This window comes from Neoarius graeffei, chromosome 14 (genome assembly GCF_027579695.1).
Source record: "Neoarius graeffei isolate fNeoGra1 chromosome 14, fNeoGra1.pri, whole genome shotgun sequence".
NCBI classification, from domain to species: Eukaryota; Metazoa; Chordata; class Actinopteri; order Siluriformes; family Ariidae; genus Neoarius; species Neoarius graeffei.
The window spans coordinates 74,262,989-74,275,689 of record NC_083582.1 but is presented as its reverse complement, the minus strand read 5'-3'; the positions used below and the strand labels follow the sequence as shown (position 1 = coordinate 74,275,689).

At 42.0% G+C, this 12,701-nt stretch overlaps 1 protein-coding gene across 2 annotated transcripts in view; it reads right to left on the bottom strand.

Moving 5' to 3' along the window:
- lzts2b (leucine zipper, putative tumor suppressor 2b) overlaps nt 1–12,701 on the bottom strand; it is an 88,283-nt gene that overhangs the window by 31,279 nt on the left and 44,303 nt on the right. Inside the window, exon 1 of one of the 2 annotated variants that reach the window (XM_060940305.1) lies at nt 10,478–10,773. The exons of the other annotated variant lie outside the window; for it this stretch is intronic. The gene's annotated coding sequence lies outside the window, so the exon portion shown is untranslated. Of the gene's footprint in view, nt 1–10,477; nt 10,774–12,701 lie in introns of those variants that run through there. 2 annotated transcript variants of the gene reach the window in all.

Below are 12,701 nucleotides of genomic sequence, written 5' to 3'. Positions count from 1 at the left end.
CTGGTACTTTTTCCTTGTATGTAGCTTTATCTCATTCTCATCTCATTATCTCTAGCCACTTTATCCTGTTCTACAGGGTCACAGGCAAGCTGGAGCCTATCCCAGCTGACTACGGGCGAAAGGCGGGGTACACCCTGGACAAGTCGCCAGGTCATCACAGGGCTGACACATAGACACAGACAACCATTCACACTCACATTCACACCTACGCTCAATTTAGAGTCACCAGTTAACCTAACCTGCATGTCTTTGGACTGTGGGGGAAACCGGAGCACCCGGAGGAAACCCACGCGGACACGGGGAGAACATGCAAACTCCACACAGAAAGGCCCTCGCCAGCCACGGGGCTCGAACCCAGGACCTTCTTGCTGTGAGGTGACAGCGCTAACCACTACACCACCGTGCCGCCCCTGTAGCTTTATATATTCAAATAATATTGGCTGGTGTTGAGTGGTATATCAGATATATTCCATTCAGCGCGCATGATACTGAACGAGTCGAAGACAAATAGCTGAATGGAATATATCTGATAGCCCATGAGAAAAAGCCAGCCATTATTATTATTATTATCCATACACATTCTTTTCAGGTGTTCGATGTGTCTTTCTCTTTCAAAATCTTCCGTATTTAACAAAGCAAACCTGGCGGCCATGTTTGTGTACAAATTGTCCCAGTCGCCCGCTAACGTGGAAGTTTTACGTCTCTGATGTGTGACGTCATGTTGTCTTGACAACCGTGCAATATCGCAAACCATATTCAACGCTCATTCTCCATTGGGGAGAGTGACGTAATACATGTAGGATAAGCGATATGCTAACAATATTGCGTGCTATCAAACCAAATGAATGAAACCCGCTAGAAGGGAATAGAGTATGTGTTTTTATTCCATCGAAAAAGTGTCCTGTATGAATAATAATGTTCTTTATTGAAATGTTATCCTGATATACAGTATCGCTTTATGTTTGCTCTTTGCACAGTTGCCGGAGTTGCTGTAACGTCATTTCACTGCTGTTGTACGTGTACAATTATGCGCGTGAGAAATAAATCTCTTGAATCTCTTGAGTTACTGTGTTATCTTTCTCGTTAAGAGTGACTGGATGACAGCTGAAGGTAGTTAGTGTGATCAATGCAAAGTATACAGTCATGCCATCTTCCATTCATTAGTCTCCAAATGACCATATTTGGCTGACGTTTTCTTTTGATTACGTCTCTTGTTCTCAAACAACGCAAACATGCGCACACAGGAGGGGTCAACAGCACAGACGGAGACGGTGGGTGTTGGTGACTGTGTTCCTGGGAAAGTTCACCAGACACAAGTACTGTCTCTCGCACAACAGTAAGAATGTGCAGACATGGCACCTCGTCAGTGTTTTTCTTTCGTGCCATCTGTAAAGATGGGTCATAGAGTTAATCTAATAACTGGTCCATGATTTACTGTAAGTATGGCGTTTAGCCATTTCTGACTTCAATCAGGATTTATCACAAACTTTGCAAAAGATATGCTGCCCCAGTTTTAGCAGTTAACCAAACCAAACATTTCTCTGTTATTAGTGAGATGACTCTACATACTGAATTCTGTCTTCATTATGGTTTTTGCTTAATTTGGCTGTATTTAGATTAGCATTTAGAGAAATACACAACTCCACAGGAAGAGTGTTGATCTGGAGTTTTATTACTCCATGAGCATGCTTACATTATGCATACCGTATGTACAGTATAATCCAGTAATTATCTCCTTTTCAAAGTTACAGGATTATTCAATTGGTTATGTATTATATCATATTATAATATATGGACACGAGTGTTTTACTGGGAAATACGCCACTCGTATTTTTCATCCGAGCTCCATCCGGGACATGGAGAACCAAAACCGTGACATTAATCTCAAAATGTCACCCGTGAGGAAATCGATGAATTGTTTGGAGAAATTCGGGTCCTTTTTGTTTGTGTGTCGATATACACTACCGTTCAAAAGTTTGGGGTCACTTTGAAATGTCCTTATTTTTGAAAGAAAACCACTGTTCTTTTCAATGAAGATCACTTTAAACTAATCAGAAATCCACTCTATACATTGCTAATCCTTTTTTTTTTCCGTTTCCGGTTGAGAGTACGTCGTGCGCGTTCTGGCTGCCGCTTCTCACCGGAGCTCTTATTTTATTTATTTTTCTATTTTTTTTTTCTTTCTTGTGTGTTTGTGTAGTTTGATGTTTGTTTGAGTGTTTTGTCCGCCGGTTGTAGTGTAGCTCCGGACCCAGTTTTGGGCGTCGGTTCCCTCCAGGCCTTGGTTCGCCGTGGGCGATGCCTGCACTCCCAGCTGTGGACTGCAGTGAGCTCGTTGCTCAATTTACATCGTGGTCGTCCAGCGCTCTGCGCTTTAATGCTTGGTGTGATGTTCCGAGCGATGTTGCTCGGTGGCGTCGCGGCGGCTGTGCAGGCGGTTTGGGACACACCAGAGCTCTGCGTGGCAGAGCTTCTCTGCTCACTTTGTGGATCCACGGCGTGGTGTTCAAGCGATGTTGCTGGCGGCGTCACAGCGGCGGTGCTGGAGATGTGGGACTTGTTTTCGTGCGCCTTTTGGTGGGACTGTGGCTGCTACACCACGGGAATTACATCCTGACCCCTACTTGGTGGACTTTTTACTTTTTATTTTATTTTTATTTATTTATTTTTTTTCTTTCCTTGTCTATAATTGTAAAGCGTCCTTGGGTTTTTTGAAAGGCGCTATATAAATTTAACTTATTATTATTATTATAATGTGGTAAATGACTATTCTAGCTGCAAATGTCTGGTTTTTGGTGCAATATCTCCATAGGTGTATAGAGGCCCATTTCCAGCAACTCTCACTCCAGTGTTCTAATGGTACAATGTGTTTGCTCATTGCCTCAGAAGGCTAATGGATGATTAGAAAACCCTTGTACAATCATGTTAGCACAGCTGAAAACAGTTGAGCTCTTTAGAGAAGCTATAAAACTGACCTTCCTTTGAGCAGATTGAGTTTCTGGAGCATCACATTTGTGGGGTCGATTAAATGCTCAAAATGGCCAGAAAAATGTCTTGACTATATTTTCTATTCATTTTACAACTTATGGTGGGAAATAAAAGTGTGACTTTTCATGGAAAACACAAAATTGTCTGGGTGACCCCAAACTTTTGAACGGTAGTGTAATAAAAAGAAAATCATACGCTGGCTTGAAGATATGAAGTTTATCTTCTCGTGTTGAAAAACTCGCATTTTTCATACAAAACACATCATCGCAAATCTGAGTGACATATTTAAATAATACTGGCTGGCGTCGAGTGGTCTATCAGATATATTCCATTCAGCTAGCACGATACTGAACAAGTCGAAGACGAGTAGCTGAATGGAATATATCTGATATACCACAAAAAAAGCCAGCCAATATTATTATTATTATTATTATTATTATTATTATTATTATAATACATACACATTCCTTTCGGGTGTTCAACGTATCTTTCTCTTTCAAAATTCTCTCAAAATCTTCCGTATTTAACGAACAAACCTGGCAGCCATGTTTGTGTACAAATTGTCCCAATCGCTCGCTAGTGCGGAAGTTTTACATTTCCGACATGTGACATCACGTTGCCTTGCCAACCATGCAATATCGTAAACCATATTCAACACTCATTCTGCATTGGGTAGAGTGACGTAATACACGTAGGATAAGCGATATGCTAACAATATTGCATGCTATCAAACCAAATGAATGAAACCTGCTATAAGGGAATAGAACAAATGTTTTTATTCCATTGAAAAAGTGTCCTGGATGGATAATAATTCCTGATGTTTCACTCCGATGACGTCACTCCCAGTGTTTTCCCACTGACTAGAAGCGCGTTGTCAAAATGGCGAACCGATTCAAAATTAAAATTCTTTTGATTAACTTGCGTATTTTTTAAAATTTTGTGGATGTGTCAATATAATATAAAGAACATTACACGGTGACGTGAAGATATGAAGTTTATCTTCTCATGTTAGAAAATATTTTCACTCATTCGTGAATATATTCACTTCATATATTCGCGCAACCGTGTAATAGTATATTATACTATTATACTATGATGTGTTTAATCAGATTAAAGCCATTGAACAGGTTAGTCAGCAAATTTAGATCATTTATGAAATGAAATACAGAAAATGCTTGTCTCTGTCTTTGGATGAAATTCGAACCTTGATGAAAAGGTGCTTATGACCAACCCACCAGTCAAACATGTGACGTTATACAAGCTAATCGACTTGTAGTTTAACATGTAGCTCAACTAATAGCTTTGTGACTCACAGTTATCCATGCTACAAAAAGAAATCTGATTATTAAGTGACTCACACAGTACCAGAATTTTTCCTATTTTCAGGTTAAGTGAATGCTTTCAAAATAAGATTATTTTAAAAAATTCTTACCTGATTATTTTCTACGTGTACATACGTAAATATGTTTTTTGTAGTCAATGGCTGAAACATACGAGCAAAGATTTCTTGATTTAACATACTAATATGTTAGCTAATTAGCTGACTGTAGCTAAGCTCACCCTTTACAATTATGTTTCATTAACTGAGGACGTCAAAGATCACGACTACAATTAAAATATGATTTATTGTTCCACTCTTGCTCTGATGCTTAGATCAAGAATGTGTAACTTTAACTGCCCGGGCATGAAACTCGACAGAAAAATAAAGGTGCAGTGAGTTTTGGTGACTCTAGCTATTCATGCGTGCACACACACACACACACACACACACACACACACACACACACACACACACACACACACACACACACCGAGTAGATACTGTGACTGGACTGGCAGGAACACTCAGTGTAAACAGGATGGTGTAGGAAGGCAAAACAGCTCACAGTGATGCACTGAGACACACAGATCTAACATTAAACCTGCGTTTATGAAGTATTACAGTACATGCACAGTGTTACTGCAAGCTATAAATATCGACTTGTACACCCATTCACACCCACTCACACTCATACGCAAGTACAGTTAATGCGGCCAGTGAAGGAGGCACTGTTTCACTTACAACACACACACACACACACTGGAAAGTCTAGGGCTTCAGATCTCTAAAAGTTTCTCTATAGTTCTCATAACATGTCATTAATCCATTATATTTTTTAATATAATAACATTCATGTAAGTATGAACTAAACTCTCTCAGTATGTGCCTATAGGAAATTATTCTATCCACATTCACTGGATATGAGCAATCACGCGCTCTGATTGGCTGCTCTACTACTAGGATATCAGCTCATATACCGTGAGTAGAGAAAAACAAAATGGCAGAGCATGTTACTGAACCAACCAAGGACGAAATAAAAACTCTACTCGAAAACAAAATCCCAAAAAATACAAAAAAAAAGCGCAACAAAATATGGAATGAAAGTATTTGATTTGTAAGAACGTATCTTTTTTTATTTTTCAAGAATTATTATTATTATTATTATCGCATTTTTCACAAATTGCTCCTGTCATTTCGCCGGTTTGTTTACGTTCTAAGCGGAAATTATTTTGTCGGATGTTTTGGATAAAGTTTTTATTTATCGAATTTGCAAAAATAAAAAATAAAAATACTGTTTCTCAAAATCCAGTGAATGTGGATAGAATAAAAGAGTTATTTCACTCAATCTCGGCGTACATGGATTATAGACGACTCGGTGCTACACGCCTCGCCAGCTCATGTACGACTCGATTTCATGGAATAACTGTTAATTATCCAACATTCTATTCCATTACAGGCATTTAGCAGACGCTCTTATCCAGAGCAACATACCCAGAGCAGCCTGGGGAGCAAAGGTGTTAGATGCCTTGCACAAGGGCACTTCAGCCATTCCTGCTGGTTCAGAGAATCAAACTGGCAACCTTTTGATCCCAAAGCTGCTTCTCTAAAGCCTAGGTCACAACCGGACGTACGATTTTTTGGCCGCGCGATTTTTGGCGTTTCCCAAATCGCTGCGTTTTTTTTGTTCGTGGAGAAAGATGCACATTGGCTGTAAGTTTGTCTTGCAACCTGAAAAAAACGTAAGCGCCCGTAGAGTTTGTTTGACATGACAAAGAACCTCTGCGGCCGGTCTACGGCTCGAAAATCAGCACGTCACACGCGCGCCCTCCGTGCGTTTCTTGCGTTTTTTGCACGTAGACCAGCCGTAGGAGCACGTACCGGTACAGCTGGTTGTGACCTAGGCTTAACCATTAGGCCATGGCTTCCCCTCAGTCATTGCCACTCCAATAATCTGACTGGTTGAGCAGTGATGCAAAGTTTCCCGTAACCGCACTGGGACGTCTCACTGTGTGCATCACTCCATTCTCTGTATTTTCCACATAAAATTCCACTTCTTAGTTCTCCGGTTACTACAGTAGTGTGAGTGACATCATCAGTGGACATGGCAAAGAATACTTTTCATAGTTTGACTTAATATACGAAAGCGAATTTGAAAGCGGCAGATAAAGATAAAAAGGAAGAAGGTACCGGAAGCACCTTTAATATGCATATTTATGTGGAGTGTTTACTATACAAGTCGCTGTGTAAGTTATTAGCATAGAAACAGTAATGTATTAAACGACACTCACAACCCGACGTACGTGCTGCTACGGGTGGGCTATGGTAAAAAAATTTGGCAAAACCGTGCTTGAGACTTGCGCGACACTTGCGTGTGTTCAGTGCCGTAGAAGGATGCAGACTGGCCGTGGAGACTTTTGGTCCTGCACATGCAAATTCTACAGGTCTTGCGAAAAATCAAGAACGCATACACGATCTATGGGACCCGTACTCCTTTTGTACGCCTGAACCAAGTCAGCAGCGCGGCTAGTAGGGGCTTTTTGCGGCGACGTTAAGACACACGAGTCATGCACGGTCATTGTACGAGTGACGTGCCTCAGAAGTACTACACAACTATTCCACACTTGCTATTTGTGTGGCCCGCAAGACAGAAGTACATCTCACTTTCTACCCCATGTGTGGTGTGCACGCAGCGCACGCGACCCGCACAAGACATGAGGAGCAAGACTCTGGGTATATTGGGGGAGGAACCAAGGAACCGATCATGTAGCGTGTAGCGTTGTAGAAGGGAAGAAGATGGCTGTCGCTATGCCACCGCAACGACCGAGGGAGTTTATAGGCAGATGATAGAAGCTGAGGAGCAGCACGAAGCGATATTGGCTTTGCTAATACAGGAACACCGATGAGGTGGTGGCCTCTGTCCCATCTTTTCCCAATCACTTCCTTTCTCTTATCCTCTGCCGAATGCAACCTGTACTTGACGAGTACTTTGCCCGGACTCCTCCCCCAAACTTTCCCACGGGTTCACGGCGACCCTGCGGCACGGCTGCGAGCTACCAAACCCTGCGACCCGTGCGTGTCCAAAACACTTACGGCGGGTTGTGAGTGTGGCATTAGAATAAGCTGTCGGAGGTGCTGTTGTAGAAATGTCTCCTTCACCCTTACAAAGAAATGCCTATAAGAATATGAATATGCATTAATATGCAAATTGCCAAGTGTGCCATGTCCTTCTGACAGCTAAACCCCGCCCCCAGCCAGCCCCCCACCCACCCACTGCCCTGATTACGCGAAGACAAAAAGACACACAGAAGAAACGCAATCCTAAGACGTTAGAACCCGAGATAAACTTTATACCTATTCACCAATGTCTGATTATTCTTATCTATTTATCTGACATCATTATCTTTATCTATTCACCATTATCTTGCTATCTATTCACCTTTTTTTTTTACAGTATCTACAGAAACACATACATCACGTTAGCCTAGCTAACTGCTTAATTAAATGCTAGCAAACTAGCTTGTGTTTGTCATGGGTCAAATTTGTGAGGATAAATAAAACTTGACTAAGTAATTAATTTAAAATTAGAATATTTACCCCCTCTTTAATCCTTAACAGTCTAACAGATTAATACTCAATACACAACAGAAAATAAACTGTGCTAGTTGTTGCTGTTAACATGATTATAATGCTAAATGTCGCTAAGCATTCAGTTATTCACCTTCAAGCAGAGTTTTGAATAAAAACTATGAATTATTAATTAATTACACTGAAACCAATCGGAAAGGAAAGAAAGTATGATAGCTAGATAGATAGATAGATAGATAGATAGATAGATAGATAGATAGATAGATAGATAGATAGATAGATAGATAGATAGATAGATAGATAGATAGAAGTCTGGGCTAACAAACAGCTCCTGGGAGTTGACGTTAAGGATAAAGTATTTGTGTGGTTTTGGCAGCTTAAAACCTTTGTTTATATTGTGCCTAATTGCACCATTTTTGTTTTTGTCCTCCAATAGCTAGTTATCACAACTTGGGTTAAACTCAGTAAAAAAAAAAAAGTTTAATTTGAAAGAAACTGTGGCCCTGTCCACACGGCAACGGATTCAGGTGAATCTGATAAAATTGTTTATAATTTCGGCCTGGCGTCCACACGGCACCGGCGTTTTGGGTGCCCCAAAACGAAATCTTTTGAGAACAGGTTCCAGAGTGGAAAGATCTGGCAATGGCGCCGTGGCGAAGTCGTCTGGATGAGTAGAACGGATTTGTTTACGATGACGTCACAACCGGGCGGCACGGTGGTGTAGTGGTTAGCGCTGTCGCCTCACAGCAAGAAGGTCCTGGGTTTGAGCCCCGTGGCCGGCGAGGGCCTTTCTGTGCGGAGTTTGCATGTTCTCCCCGTGTCCGCGTGGGTTTCCTCCGGGTGCTCCGGTTTCCCCCACAGTCCAAAGACATGCAGGTTAGGTTAACTGGTGACTCTAAATTGAGCGTAGGTGTGAATGTGAGTGTGAATGGTTGTCTGTGTCTATGTGTCAGCCCTGTGATGACCTGGCGACTTGTCCAGGGTGTACCCCGCCTTTCGCCCGTAGTCAGCTGGGATAGGCTCCAGCTTGCCTGCGACCCTGTAGAAGGATAAAGCGGCTAGAGATAATGAGATGAGATGAGATGAGATGACGTCACAACCACATGTGCTTCACGCCGGGTAGAAGTGTAACGAACTCGATGCGAGTTGTCAACAAATCCTATAACTTGGTTCATGAAATGTGCTTACAAAATATTTTCACTGTGAATATTTATTGTGTAATGGTGCAAAGTGAGAGAGAGAGAGAGAGTCAATCCCGCCAGCAAAAATAGGGAAAAAAAGGAGCGATCTCACCTCTTCAGATGTTGGTTTAAGTCCTACAATACATTCCTCAAAAAGGGCGTAGAAGAGCAAATTAATCCATCAACGTGTAGCATTCAATTTATTCCGGACCATTAAAGACGCCGCCTTCCGCATAGAATCATACGTCATCCTCGCCGCCATATTGGATAGGTCAAAGCGGAGAATAAAGATGCCTCATTCATGTGCTGCGTTTAACTGTACCAACAGGTTTACTGTCCAAACGAGATCACATGGGATTACCTTTCACAGGTGAGACTGGAAAAATACTTTTCATTGTATTTGGTCATTATAATGTAATTTTACGAACAGATTTTTCTGACTTTGTGGCTAATATGAAGTCTCGCGCATAATAGTTTATGTGCATGCATCCTTACTTCTATTGTTGTGGTGTCTCCGATGGGACCGTCTTACAGCGCCCCTAGAGGTGTGGCATGTGTATTGCATCGTTTTCAGCAAGCGTTGCGTTGCCATATGTACCTGATATTTTACTGATCCGTTGCCCATGTGGACGCGATATATATTTTTTTTAAATCTCATTGCCGTTGTCGTGTGGATGTAGCCTGTGTCTACCAGTAAATTTCACTGACCGGTAGTCACATGACTATGTAGTATCGCTAATGCTAATTATCACTGCACATTATGAACTGGTGCTGTAAAGAGTGTATATATTTTTTAATCTCTATGCCACTTTATTCATGTTTTTTTGTTTGTTTTTTATAACTTTATTCATCACACACTTGTGAAATTTCCTCTCTGCATTTGACCCATCTGAAACAGTGAACCCGTCTGAAACAGTGAACACACACATAAGCAATGAGCGCACACACACACACACACACCCAGAGCAGTGGACAGCCATGCTAACAGCGCCCGGGGAGCAGTCGGGAGTTCGGTGCCTCGCTCAAGGGCACCTCAGCCCGAGGCCGTCCCATATTAATCTAACCTGCATGTCTTTGGACTGTGGGGAAAACCGGAGCACCCGGAGGAAACCCACGCGGACACGGGGAGAACATGCAAACTCCGCACAGAAAGGCCCTCGCCGGCCACGGGGCTCGAACCCAGGACCTTCTTGCTGTGAGGCGACAGCGCTAACCACTACACCACCGTGCCGCCCAAACAAGATTTATCATCCAGATTAGACTGTTTTGAAGTGTTGACTAAAAATTCCATACTAAAACACATACACAGCTCTAATTGTCTCTCTCTCTCTCTCTCTCGCTCTCTCTCTCACACACACACACACACACACAACATAAAACTAAAGCTCCTAATGTGACATACCCCAGGTTGACTCCTGCATAGCTGCTTCCGTTGCTAACTGAAGGTAAAAAATTAAAAAAAAAATTAAAAAAAGTCTCCTTAGCTCTTTCAGCTCTTTCGTCTAATCCTCCACACTTCCATCTTTGACTGCCTGGGCCAGCTTCACACACTTTCCTCTCGCCCTTCCTCCTTCTCGTTGCTCTCTTTCTCTCTCACTGCTCTCTCCATCCTCTCTCCTCCCTTAGGAAATGCTATTTCTCCACCGCACGTGTTCTATATAGCGCAGCCCAGCTGTGCATGGAGGCCTCATCCTTCCTTATTTTCCCTCTTTCTTTCTTTCTTTCTTTCTTTCTTTCTTTCTTTCTTTCTTTCTTTCTAGTTTTCACTCTGTTTCCTGAGCACAGGTTTTCCAGTCTCTCGTTAGCAAGCAGATGTTTCTGAGATTTGAGCAGCAGTATTTGTGTGTGTGCGTGCGTGTGTGTGTGTGTGTGTGTGTGTGTGTGTGTGTGAAATATGAACCGTGCTGGGCTGAAACTGACCACAACAAGGAAATGACACACAGGTCTGGAATGTGTCGTACACCTTTATTCACAGACACACTCCTCTCCCATGTAATCACCTTATTATTGTCAATGTATTATATAACAGGAACGTCATACCGAGACTTGTAAGCACACATACTGTACATACACACCCCAAAACTTTAAGGCCATCTATTTCAACTGTTCTATGTTGCGTTTAGTTACAAGCGCTACGAAGGAGAAGCTTAAGTTGAATTTGCTTAACGAATCACAAACTCGATCGTATAACATCACTGCTAGCTTTTCTTTTCATTTCTTTTTCTCATTAGTCAGTTTACCGAACACTAATTATACCTCTGTGGCAGAGCTATCTGACATTAAGTAGCATCGCTCACTAGCATCAGAAACTGCTGAAAAAGTGAACGCAGGCTAAAACAGAAAGGTCTCAGTGTTAACTTGTTCAGTAGTTTGTTTGACAGGAGCGCTTCTGTGGGATTGGGCCATATAGGTTAGCCTTCGTGCCCAATGCGAATCAATGAGCCTTCGACACCCATGACCCTGTCACCGGTTCACCGGTTGTCCTTTGGATCCTTGGACCACTTTTGGTAGGTACTAACCACTGTGTACCGGGAACACACCACAAGATGTGCCATTTTGGAGATGCCCAGACCCTGTCATCTAGCCATCACAATTTGTCAAAGTCGCTCAGATCCTTACACTCGCCCATTTTTCTTGCTTCCAACACATCAACTTCAAGAACTGACTCTTGCTGCATTATTTATCCCACCCCTTGGCAGGTGCCACTGTAATGAGATAATCAATGTTGTTCACGTCACCTATCAGTGGTTTTAATGTTATGGCTGATAGGTGTATTCTCTAGCAGGATCAATCACATTGAGCCTCAGTCACAACCGGCCATACGTGCTCTTACGGCCGGTCTACGTGCAAGAAACGCACGGAGGGCGTGCGTGTGACGTGCTGATTTTCGAGCCGTAGACCGGCCGCAGAGGTTCTTTGTCATGTCAAACAAACTCTACGGGCGCTTATGTTTTTTTCAGGTTGCAAGACAAACTTACGGCCAACGTGCGTCTTTCTCCACAAACAAAAAAAACGCAGCAATTTGGGAAACATCAAAAATCGCACGGCCAAAAAATCATACTTCCAGTTGTGACCTAGGCTTTAGATAAACCACTATCGTGATGGACGATAGTCCAAATCCAAAATTAATGAACAAGTAAAAGCTGCCCAGGTCTAAGTTTTAGCTGTCCAGAAATCTAACTGACCAGGCTAAAAACTGGTCAATAACATACTTTATGTCCAGATTATTGGCTTGTTAAGTGTATTAATACAGCCTCAAAGAAACAAACAATTATAGATCATGTTTTTGATGTTGTACTTTGTACAGTTGATTAAAAAGTCACAGTGATTGTGACGGTGGTGTTTTATTACCTTATTGACCTAGCACCACAAGTACAATATTATTTCAGTCTAGCTATCATTTTTATGTTTTTCTCTTTATATGTTACGACCATGTCGTATCACTGTTTATTCTATCCACATTCACTGGATATTAGCAATCGCGTGCTCAGATTGGCTACTCTAGTACTAAGATATCAGCTCATATACTGTGAGTAGAGAAAAACAAAATGGCGGAGCGTGTTGCTGAAGCAACCAAGGATGAAATAAAAACTATATTCGAAAAAAAAATACAAAAAAATGCAACA